Here is a 12,152-nt window from a genome sequence, read left to right on the forward strand (position 1 = left end):
TTGTTTGGGTGAAACATGAACAACTTTTACAAATAAGGTGAACCTACTTCAGATTACATAGTTCAGAAGGTAATATGGTTTGTTCGCATCTATATCAGAAATGCAAATTTAGGTTGTACTAGTCTTTCTTTTAAAAAGGCAAAATTGAAGTCCTAAAAGGTACCGTGCAAGTAATGTAATTTCCACATTATACAACCATGTATTTAGGAAAGTGTTTCATGGGGGCTTTATTCTCACTTCGTAGATGCTTGGGTCGGAAGGGACCTCAACAGGTCATTGAGACCGACCCTCTACCTAGGCAGGAAAGAGTGCTGGGGTCAGATGAGCACCACCTCCCTTGGAAGCCCATTCCAAATTCTGGCCACCCTCACCATGAAGAAGTTTTTCCTGATATCTAGCCTAAATCTGCTCTCTCTGTCAGTTTGTGACCATTGTTCCTTGTTACCCTAAGAGATGCCCTGATGAACAGAGCATCTCCGATCCCTTGCTGCATCCCCCTAATGAATTTGTAGGTGGGCACAAGATCATCTCTCAGCCTTCTCTTGTGGGGGCTGAAGAGATCCAGTCCCTCAGTCTCTCCTTATAGGGCTTGGCCTGCAAACCCTTAACCATACGAGTAGCCCTCCTCTGGACCCTCTCAAGGTTATAGTTTCATAGTTGGTAGGGTCGGAAGGGACCTGAGCAGATCATCAAGTCCGACCCCCTGCCATGGCAGGAAAGAGTATTGGGGTCAAACGACCCCAGCAAAGTGATTGTCTAGTCTTGTCTTAAAGACTCCCAAGGTAGGAGCCAGCACCACTTTGCTTGGAAGTTGGTTCCAGATCCTAATCGCCCTGACAGCTGATGGGATCCTATGACCCCAGCTTTTGGGATCCTATGACCCCAGCTGACTTCCTGCCCTTTGGGCAGGGAGCTGGACTCGATGATCTCCCGAGGTCCCTTCCAGCCCTAATGTCTATGAAATCTATGACAGTGAAGTAGCACCTCCTGATGTCTAGTCTGAATCTACTCTCTGCCAGCTTGTGACCGTTATTTCTAGTCACTCCTGGTAGTGTTCGGGGGAACAGGGACTCCCCCCAGTGCCTGCTGGTCCCCTCTGACTAGTTTGTAACAGGCAACATCCTTCTTAAAGTATGGTGTCCAAAACTAGACACAGTACTCCAACTGCAGTCTGACCAATGCCACATAGAAGGGAAGTATCACCTCCCTGGTTCTATTTGTCATGGATCTGCTAATGCATGATGAAGTGCGGTTAGCTTTGCTGATGATTTCATCACACTGATGGCTCATGTTTATCTTGGAGTCCACTATGATGCTGAGATCCCTTTCTGCTTCTGTTCTGCTGAGAGGGTCATTTCTCAGCCAATAGGTGTACTGGATATTTTTGCACCCTAGGTGCAGCACTCTGCACTTGTCCTTGTTGTACTGCATCCTGTTGTGTGCTGCCCACTCTTTTAACCAGTCCAGGTCTGCCTGCAATCATTCCCTACCTTCCAGAGTGTGCAGTTTACCCCACAATTTAGTATCATCCGCAAACGTGGACAGAGTACTCTTCACACCCACATCCAAATCACTGATGAAGATTTTGAAGAGTACGAGTCCAAGGACCAAACCCTGCGGGACCCCACCGCCCACATCCTTCTGGGTCAGTACTGACCCGTCTACTACCACTCTCTGGGTGTGACCCCCAAGCCGATTTGCCACCCACTGGACCGTGTAAACATCTATGTCACAGCCTCTTTATTTATGAGAATGGGATGAGATACTGCATTGAAGGCCATGCTAAAATCCAAGATAACGACATCCACCTCTACTGCTTCTAAGCATTTTGTGACCCTCTCATAAAATGAAAACAGATTGGTCAGGCATGATCTACCTGCCACAAATCCATGCTAGTTTCCCTGCTGCATTATTTTTCGTGCTGGACTCCCACAAAAACGATCCTTCATAATCTTTTCAAAGACCTTTCCAGGGATGGAGGTGAGACTGACTGGCCTATAATCACTCATATCCTCCTTCCTCCCCTTCTTGAAAATAGGGACTACACTGGCCCTTTTCCAGTCCAGTCCTCGGGGACCTGACCTGAGCACCACGAGCGCTCAAACAGCCATGCTAGTGGTTCTGCTGTGACATAGGACAGTTCCTTCGGTGCTTTTGGATGCAGCTGGTCTGGGTCTGCTGACTTGAACACATCCAGTCCATTCAAGTGACTCTGCACCAAGTCAGCGTCAACAGTTGGTGGGCTGGTGTCCCTCTGATGCCCGTCTGAGAACCAATTAGGAGACTTATCTTGAGCTGTGTTCAGGAATACCGAGGCAAAAAACTCATTGAAGAGCTCAGCCTTATCCCCCCTCTCTGTCACTAATTGCTCTGTCTTGTTCAGTAGGAGTCCTATACTGCCCTGTGCCTTTCTTTTATTCCCTACATATCTAAAAAAAACCCCTTTTTGTTGTCTTAATTTGTGTTGCCAGCTCTGTAGTTCCTTTGGCTTTTCTAACTGCCTCCCTGCAAGTGTTGGCCAAGTAGGTATACTTCTCCTTGAGAGCTTCCCACTGCTTCCACCGCCTGTATGCCTTCTTTTTTGTCCTTAGGCTCCCGTAGATTTCCCTGTTTAGCCAAGGAAGTTTTTTGGCTCCTTTCCCCCTTTTCCCTCATCCTGGGATTGTCTCCCTCTGCACCCGTAGGATCACTTTCTTTAGAAACAACCACCCTTCCTGAACTCCCATCTTGCCAATACTCTTATCCTGCAGTGCATTGTTGACTAGACTCCTAAGCACACTGAAGTTAGCCTTCCTAAAGTCAAGCACTTCCACCCTACTAGTTATTTTACCCAACCTATGCCGTATGGTGAATTCAGTTAATTAGTGGTCACTGTCCCCAAGGTGACCATGAATCTGCAGCTTCCCACCCATGTCCTCCTACGCAGCCAACACTGGGTCCAGTAAGGCATTCCCCCTAGTGGGACTATATACCTCGTGTTAGGTGAAGGTCCTGCATGCAGGTTAAGAACCTACGTGAGCAGTTGGATTTGGCTGATCCTCCCAGCAGATGTCAAGGTAATTTACTTCCCCCGTGACAACCACGTCCCTTCCTGGGTTTTGTGTTTGCTTAGGTTTTTTTGTTTTTTGTTTTTTGTTTTTAACCAAGGCCATTAACAGGTGTGATTTAGATGAGGACACCTGTTCAGTAGAAAACAGAACTGCATTTACAAATGTCAGGAGGCAACTGTCAAACAGTAATCATCTTTCTGAATGCTCAGAGTAGACTAAATTCATACCAGTGACTCAGAGGCAAACAGATCTAGCCAGTTATCTATATCCTGTATCATCTGGTCTTAAAGCTTAATTCAAGCCCCAGAAATATCCATATTTATACATGTTAAACATTCCTTTCCACCTGTGTACTTGTAAATCTACAATCACACATAGAGATAAATGTGCGCATATATAATATAGTGATGTATGTGCATTTGCTAAGCAGACACTCTGTGTGCGTGGAGTTGTGCCACTTACTTGGAATAGAAATTGAGCTCTTGAATGCTTTACCCCATCGTTTCTCAACCTGTGGGTGGTAACCCAAAAATGGGTCGCAAGAATATTTCAAAGGGTTGGAAGCAAATCCTGGGAAAGCATTAAGACTATAGCAGGGCAGAGGGCCAGTGGGAAGGCACCTGCTCCTTTCAGCAGGGGAAGAGGGCAAGGGAGAGCTGCATGGCTGGCCTGGCAGCACCAAGGCTGATACCCATGCTCATGGGGGCGTGGTAGCCATGAGACACTGCTTGAGGGGTGGGAGGGGCTGTGACCAGGCTGTCTGCCATGGCATGGCAGCCCCAGTCCAGGGCAGGAAGGGAGCCATAGGCCCCCTCTCTTCCTTCCTCCAGCCCGTGCCAGAGCCGGATTCGCTCCACTGCTGCCTGCATGAGCTGGAGCCACAGCAGCCATCGCACTCCAGCCCGAGTGAGACATGGGAAGCTATGGGCCCCTCTGGCAGGGCTGGGGGCTGCAGCTCAGAAGTGAGGGGCACCAGCATGACCGGGGAAGGGGGGCAGAGGACTAGGGGTCAGGCACTGGCAGGGCCAGGAGGGTGTGGTTCAGGACAGGCCATAGATCTTTGCAAATAGGTCTTGGTACAAAAAAGGTTGAGAACTACTGCTTTAGCTTACGACGCATATCTTCTACTTCAAAACTGACGAAGATCTACAGAATAAGTGTTTTAAAGTTTCCAACACTGAAATCAAATGAGGTATTACCCTGTAGCATCTTGTTACCATTAAATGGAAAGTTAGATACTGTCATGCTTATAGTGGAAGTTTTTAACTTAAAGTTACCAAAAGTTAGAATGTCAAAATATACGTGTACATCCTGGAAACTTTGAATAACAGGTTTTCTCTGGCTAGTGCTTGGCGTTTTTTCTCTGGCTAGTGCTTGGCGTTTCAAACTTGTTTAAAAGTACCAGGAAAATGTTTGAAGTTCAGTAGAGGGTGAACAACAAGATCATTCACTGACCTCCTGATATATTGGTTCAGGGCTTTTAAAATATGAGACCACTTCTGTAGGTAGTCCAGTTCCTCTACATGGAACCTTAAATAAAGGAATATCTTGACCAGCAAACTAGTTTCTGTTTGTCAAATAAGCAAAGAAGACCATTTGGCCTCCCTTCCAGCACTGTTTGGAGAAACTTGCATACCTCTTCAGTTGAGTTCTTTTCTGACTTTCTGTACTTTTATAAAACTAGAAAATAAATGAAATTCCTACAAGCAGTCCAAATTGCCAGAATTGCAAGATCTTGCGACCTAGTGAAGATAGTTAAGGACTGTTACCCTCCTACCTTTCTTGCTTAGACCTCTTTCTTTCCCATGTTGCATATTCAACAACCTCTCCACCTGCTGCCCCCTCCTGTCTGGGCTTCAGTCTTTTACAGCAGCTGTTTCAAATTGACTGCTTACTTACAAGTGATTAAGCCTTTCATTAACTCCTTCCAAGCTGCTGCCTGGACAAGATATCTAATTACCTTTAAGATCATTAAGTTTGTGGGAGGGAGTATATGATGATGTGAATGTATATAATAATGGGGGACTGGATTTGATGACCAGTAGTCTGCTTCTGTCCTAAATGTCTAATACAAATGACACCTGTAATCACAAAGTAATTAAATATACAATTTTCAAATATCTAGCATATGTATACTAGGAAGGGTGGGGGGGAAGTTAGCACAAATCTTTTTCCTTTCTTGTCCATCTAAAATTACTTGGATTAAAAGTTACGGTACAAAATTATGGGGATCACAGACTCTATTCCATGATATAATGCACCCATTGTTTAAAATTGGAAGCCCACCAGGCCCCTAGTTTTATAAAGCGCTGTCATACAGCTGGTACATTTGGCACAGCTTGCATAACTGATTGTGGCTCTGCAAGTCCAAAAAAAAATCACTCTCTCTGTAAAGGGACTCCAATCTAGATATTGTTCCCCTGTGTCATAAATTAAATCGCCATTGGATTGAAGCAAAAGTCCTTACCTTTTTACTGTGTCTGTAGGAAGGCCTAAGATCCATAGAATTTATAGCATCTACATCTTTCTATAAATTCTGTTAAATTCTATAGTAAAAAAAAAATGGGATAACAGGACATGCTTCAGGATGATTAACTTCATTCTGGACAATTTTTTTCAAAGAAGCTTGAAAGTCAGAATGTTAGTGGGAAAACTAGTGTCAGCCTTCAGAGTAGCATATGCACATGTAATACTATCTGAAAATTATTCCACACTCAGCCACATTAAGTTAATGGACATTTGGGATACATGAGCTTCAGAAAGTGGTAGGGAGAAGGGCTACACTCTGGTTCAGCCCATTCAGATGTAAGATTGAGCTGATAGATAATGGTGGGGATAGCTGACTTCAGTGCATTTTGCAATTTGATCCAGTTTTGGAATCCAGTCAAGGTTGAGAAAACTCCTTACCTGAAGGAAAGCTTAGTAGGTTCTAGAGAGAAGAGGAAGGGGAAACAGAAGTAACAGGGTTGGGGGGAGGTGAAAACTAAGGAACTTGAAAGGAGAAGTAATGGGTATTGTTTAAATTTAAATAAAACCTGTTCATCATTTGAAAAGGCTGCAAATTTCCAGCATTACAACAGTTGGCTGCCTGAGACAGAACTATTAAAGTATATGAAACCTTGAGGACTGAGACCTTACTGCAGGTTAAAACAGGCAGTTGTTAATGCAGGTTTAATTTTAAATAACCAGTGTATTTTAATCCATAAGTACTGAGTGCGACAAAATTGAACTGCTTTAATAACAATCCTCATCTAAATGTGCAGTGCCCCAATGTCAGTATCAAGTGAAGATGCCCAGGGATGCCCCGCTCTGGAATACTGCCACTTCTCGAGTGGCTGGAGAACTTTGCCTTTGGCACACTGCCTGACAGTTCATGAAGCTTGGCAGTACACCAGAGTGGCATACACCCTGTAGTCTCTGCCTGCCTAAATATAGCTCCAGTTTAACTTCTCCATGGGCTGTCTCACCCAGCTCTGCCCCTCCAAGAGTCCTTTTTAAAATGTTTGAGACGCATGCATAATCAAACCAGGAGAGGAAAAAACATCCGTGCCCCCAATTCTGATTCCTATCCAGTGAAAACAAACCTTCTCACAAGTCATAATACTTTTTGTGGGGATCATGTCAGTTCTTTTTTGTGTTGTTTCAGTGAGAACCTGCTGTTTGGATAGAATCAATTCAGCCTAAACTTTTCTGACCTTATCATTATCTTTGCCTTAGTTATTTGTTGCATACATGGCAAAATGTGTTATTTTGTCAGGTCTCCAGTGCAAAAGAGATTATTTTTTTTATGATACCTCTAAGGGAGGGGTATTCAACTCAGGGGACTGCAGTTGGATCCAGACTGTGAGGTGCCTTGCATGCCGGATCCAGTGTGGAGCACAGGGGTAGCCACCTTGGCCAGTGCAGCAGTGGCAGTGAGGGAACTGGAGGCAGCATCAGTGGTGGGTCTGGAGGCTGCAAGGAGTTCAGGGAGGGGGTTTGCCAACAGTTGGGGAGGGGTCTGCTAGTGTCAGTGAGTCTGGAACAAATGTCCAGGAGAAGCTGTGGTCAGGCAAGCTCGCTGCCGATCGGGCCAAAGGGCCCTGAATTCTGCAGCAGGACATGCCACGCCGCCTTCCCCCAACTTACAATGACCTGCGCACCAACAAAGATTCTGAGGTGGGAATTTAAAATTTATCTTCAGCATCTGAAAATCCTCATACTTTTGCCTATTTATGTATTGTTACATTTATACCTAATTCTGGCCTATGTTGAGATTCTGCCAAATGTGAGAGAACTCTTAACCCTGGAAATCGGGCTGAGCTTGGCATGAGTTATGAGAGGTCTTCAGTCATGTTAGTCTGAAGTCAAACAGAGCACAGGGTACATTTGCATCTTGTAGACTAACTAAATGATCTGTTCAACAACTCTCCTGGGGCTCCTGTGGAGCTTTGGCAATTAGAGCTACATTCCTTGGGTAAAACGCTTGCTGGGGGGCACAGGTTGCAGTGCAAATATCCCCTGCTTTCAAGGGAAACTGCTTTGAAAGCACACTCATCTAGGAGAATGGTATTTGTAACACTGCATTTATTAAACCTCTTGTTTTTACTTTTTAAAATGAGCAGCTATTTGTTTCTTGACTGAGCCTAAATAGTTTCAGTTTTTTGTACAATTTCACTAGGCAAAAATAATAAACATTTTTCAGTATGATATGAGAGTGCTTCCTGTAAAACATGTGTCTTCTCATTTAAGAGCTTTCAGCCTTAGGTGGTATTTTGTGGAGGAACCTGGAATCTGCTTGTTTGACGTCCCAGACAATAACACTACTATATGAAGTTAGGGATAACTAGAAAATAAATCTGGCTTTAGGACTTGTTAGAAGGAACTGCTTGATGCAGTAGGTTGCATCAGTTTTGCTTGCCTAAAATGCAGAACAAATGCTAACACATTTCTTTCTTAATTTTGGGACTCTAAATATGTAAACGATCAATAATAATAATAATATATTTTATCATGCATACGCAACCACTCTTAAATATATGGACCTACCCTCTCCTTGCCTCCAGCCTACCAAGAAAACCCACAAACTGCTCAAGAACATTTGTGCAAAGTTATTTTACAATGACTGTTTTGCTCTGTGTTTGTCAAAAACCGCATGAGACTGCTTCTGTTCTGCACTGTAGTTTCATTGTTGAACTGAAAATAATACAGGGAAAGAAGTCTCAGGGACTGTTTTTTTTTTTTTTTAAAGATTTTGTAAACATATTGTATGATTATTGGGTAAGTGTGTGTAAAACAGTAAGTTTTCAGTGAGATTAAGTTAGCCTGCAGCATAGCATGGACAAGATAATTCTGTAAATGGTGGTAAATGTCTTTGCCAAAAGCCAACAGCAAAATGAAAATGCAGGTCCTTTTATCTCCTGTACACGAAACCTAAAGGGTAATGATGTGGTAGTAATCATCATGATATGGAATCCAGCCTCAGTGTATACTCTTTTCCTTTTTCTGTGGCATTGTGCTATCAGTACTGTTAATCCCTTAATGGTGTGCATAGAAATCCTATTTTCATATTTTTGATTTAGGCCATAAGAAAACCTTTTCTGTCAACAAATAAAATGTGTGAGAGAGTGTTCTTAACCTTTTAGAAGCAAACTGTCTTCAAACACTGTCCCAAGCGTACCAAACACTGCTTTGCATCGAGTAAAATATGGTGAAAAAATGAGTATAGCCTAAAGGCAAAATTTGGTTAAGTACAAAAGAATATGTAATGTGCTGCGTTATGATCTTTAAGTAGTGGTACCTACAGTGGACATTTAGGTCACCACCCAGTATTATTCAAGATAAGAAACAATGCTGTTGTTGTCAGCCTTAAAACCTGATTATCTTGGGGTTTCCTTGCTATTGAATAGGACTGGTTAGTATAAATCTATTGGTATGTTTATAAAGTCTTGTCCATTGGCAAGCCTGTAATAAAATTTTCATTTTTTTTACTAATATCTATACAGACATGTATATAGTATGCTTAGGAGCTGAAGAGGCACTATATATGTTCAGGTTCCATATCCTGATAAATGTTTGCGTATTAAAAATCTTTTAAACTTGAAAATCAGAAATGCTAATATTTCCAAAGTTATGAGGCTGACTGTTACAAAGAAGGTCAGTGTGCTCAGCATATTTAAAAAAAAAAAAAAACGGTCTGGCCTTTGTTTCAGCTTTTTTGTTAATAAAGGCAAATCATGAAAATGTATCTATGTATGTATGTTTATGTATGTTTATTACAAACTATCTACCTGTCTTAATGCTGGATAATTTCCTTTGATTTGGTTTCACTGCCCATTTCTTATGAGGAAGTAGAGAGAAGTGATGTTTGCTGTGTTTGTGTGGCTGTGCTTCTCTGAAGGCAGAGCAGAGACTAAGTGGTTTAGAAAAGCATTTAGCACCTTATGGAGAAGTGTTTGTTAGAAAAGGTAAAAACAACATTGTGCTGTTTTCTTTGCTCCTTCTTGATGCCAGTGGTTCTCAACCTTGTTTGCACCAGGCCCCATTTGTAAGCATCTATGGCCAGTCCTGACCCAGTGCTTCTCACACCCATCCTGCTGTCCCTGCCTCCCCCTCCCCACCCCCCGATGCATTTTCTACATAAATACGTTTTGTAATGAGATTTTAAAAAATGTTGACAGGTAGAATTTGTTGAAGCTGAATTTATAGGATAAATTTCACTGTAGTGAAGGTTTACCATCACTCTTCTCAAATGTTTCCTGTGAAGTAAAAGAGGCATAATTGGGTAAACTGGGGAAGGTTGTTTGAATCTTAGCGTAATGAGGTGGGCTAAGATCTAGCCTGCAGTTCCAGTAAGGGGCTCCACGTGGGCGGGCTTTAATGTAAATAATGCTTGTAGGTCCCTAAATAGGACTTCTAAATGTCCTTTTCACCCCAGGGGCACATGATAACGTAGGCCTGAAAGCAAGCCACGGACTCTGCCCTTTGATGCCCTAAGCCATGTTTCATTGTATTGGGTGAGACTACTGTTTTGTTGCAAGTGTATCTGATGGGGCTTGAGGAGAATGAGTGAAACTCAGAGAGAGCTTGGGTGGGGGGAAGGAGAAGGTCCCAGGGAGCAGGTAGTGAAGTCTGAGTGAGGACAGAGAGCACTGGAATGGCACAGGAAAGACTGCTCGGCTGCTTGGGACACTGGCACTCGGATTCTGGTAAAAAAAATTGCAAATTCTCTTATAATTTGCCTCTGCCAGGGCTACAAGGCCAGGGCCCCCCACAGCAGGAGCTGAGCCCCGGCTGGCACCCACAGGAGGTGACAGCTTCTGCAAGGAGCCTGGCTCCCCTCTCCCATGGGTGGCACAGCCAAAGTGGAGCCCATGGGTGGGGGGTGGGATGCCCACTACAGGTTCAGACAGGCAAGGACCAGCTTCCTGCTGCTGTGTGCACTCCCTGGGAGGAGTGGGGGGGTCACATGCCCCCCCAGATTTGTGCCTGGGGAAGGGGCAGATGCAGGCTGTGGGCTTGGGCTCCTGACCCTGTGACCCTCCCCCCAGGGCCTCTGCAGCCCAGCGGGTGTGGCAAGAAAGAGCAGGGCTGGGTGCAAAGCTCCTCGCAGCTGTGAGCCCAGCACTGCCCTGGCAAAGAGCCCCCTGCTTACCTGGCTGCAGTGGGGATAGCAGTGCGGGGTTGTGCCCCTTGCTGCTACCAGGCAGGCAGGGGGTGCGTTGCCAAGGAGTTGTGGGGCTTGCAGTGGCAAGGAGTTTCCCCACCTGGCCACACTCTGCTCTGCTCTGCCATGCTGAGTGCCACCCACCGGGCTGTGGAGGCCCTGGGGAAGGGCAGCAGGGTGGGGAGCCCGCAGTAGCGGGCAGACTGTCCCCCATGCACAGATCTTTGGGGCATGTGCCCACCCTGCTACCCCAGGAGTGTGCGGAGTGGCAGGGAGCCAGTCCCACTCCCCCTGGCTGAGCCCCTTGCAGCCCCATCCTACTCCCCACCGGGGCCCTGCAACCACACATGGCCCCAAGCCCCACGCACCACCAGGCTGGACAGGAGCCCCACCCCTGCCCAACTCCCTCCTCCTCTCCCTATGGGGGCCTCAATCCCCACATAAAGACTTAACTTGCGGGAGCTGTTTCTTACGTTGACGTGGCAGGGATGTACTTGTTCTCCAATTGAGACTCTGCAGTAGTGCCCTTAGGCAAGGTACATGACTCAGCCTGCTCTAGCCTAGCCATCTCATCAGGTTCTTGGAGAGGCTGGGCTTACAGGTATTTTAATATGGAGGGTGTTTGTTTAAAAACCAGTCATCCGAGGTGAGTCTCTGAGGACCAGGCCCAGTTATCAGGCTGACATGAGACTTCCCAGATCATCTGGCTGATCTATCAGCTTCTAGAATTTCTCAGCAAGTGGGAAGGAGTCTGCTTTTTAACACTCCTAACTAACTGTAGGTCATTGTACCTTGTCAAGTAACACCTGCCATCTGTACCTCTCACTGGATGCTTCACTGAAATTTTGAAAGTGCTCTGGCCATCTAAAAAACAAGCCAGAAGCATCCAGCAGGAGGAGAGCATTTCCCAGTCTAATGAATGGAAACTTGTGAGTCTCTTGACTTTTACTCCAGAAATCTTGAAGGCATCCATGAACAGGAATTACTTAGATACAAGGCTGTCATAACTCCTGCAAGTCTTGCAAGGGAAAATGCAAGGCTGTTTCAAAACATTAATGTCAAAGGTGGTGCTCTAGTGCATGAAACCTATTACTGTTTATCACACATACTGCAGTAATGCTGAAGGACCAGCCAGGAGTGAGGCCCCATGTGGTTCATCACTGTACAAGTGCCTTCTGCTCTTTTCTGGCTCTGCTCCCCTGCCCTCCCCATGCATGTGTATAAATTCACACAGGCAGTTCAGTGTCTTGCTCCCACAATCTGGACTTCTTTTGGCAAAGAACAGTTTGGAAGTGCTAAAGCTGGCTGCCCTTTCTGGTATAAACAGATCTTTGTTTTCGACACTAAGAAATGCTGCTGTTATGTCAATCTGGGGAAGATCTTAGAAAAGTTTATTAAGGAGGCCATCCTTGAGGGACTGGCCCAGGCTAACATCCTAAGGGACAGCCAGCACGGGT

General features: G+C 45.0%; 1 protein-coding gene across 1 annotated transcript in view; it reads left to right on the plus strand.

Annotated features, from left to right (window-relative positions):
- Positions 1-12,152, plus strand: part of MTMR10 (myotubularin related protein 10) — a 64,393-nt gene that overhangs the window by 29,076 nt on the left and 23,165 nt on the right. The gene's annotated exons all lie outside the window — the stretch shown is intronic.

This window comes from Crocodylus porosus, unplaced genomic scaffold, assembly GCF_001723895.1.
Source record: "Crocodylus porosus isolate Cpor-Errol unplaced genomic scaffold, CroPor_comp1, whole genome shotgun sequence".
Classification (NCBI taxonomy): Eukaryota; Metazoa; Chordata; order Crocodylia; family Crocodylidae; genus Crocodylus; species Crocodylus porosus.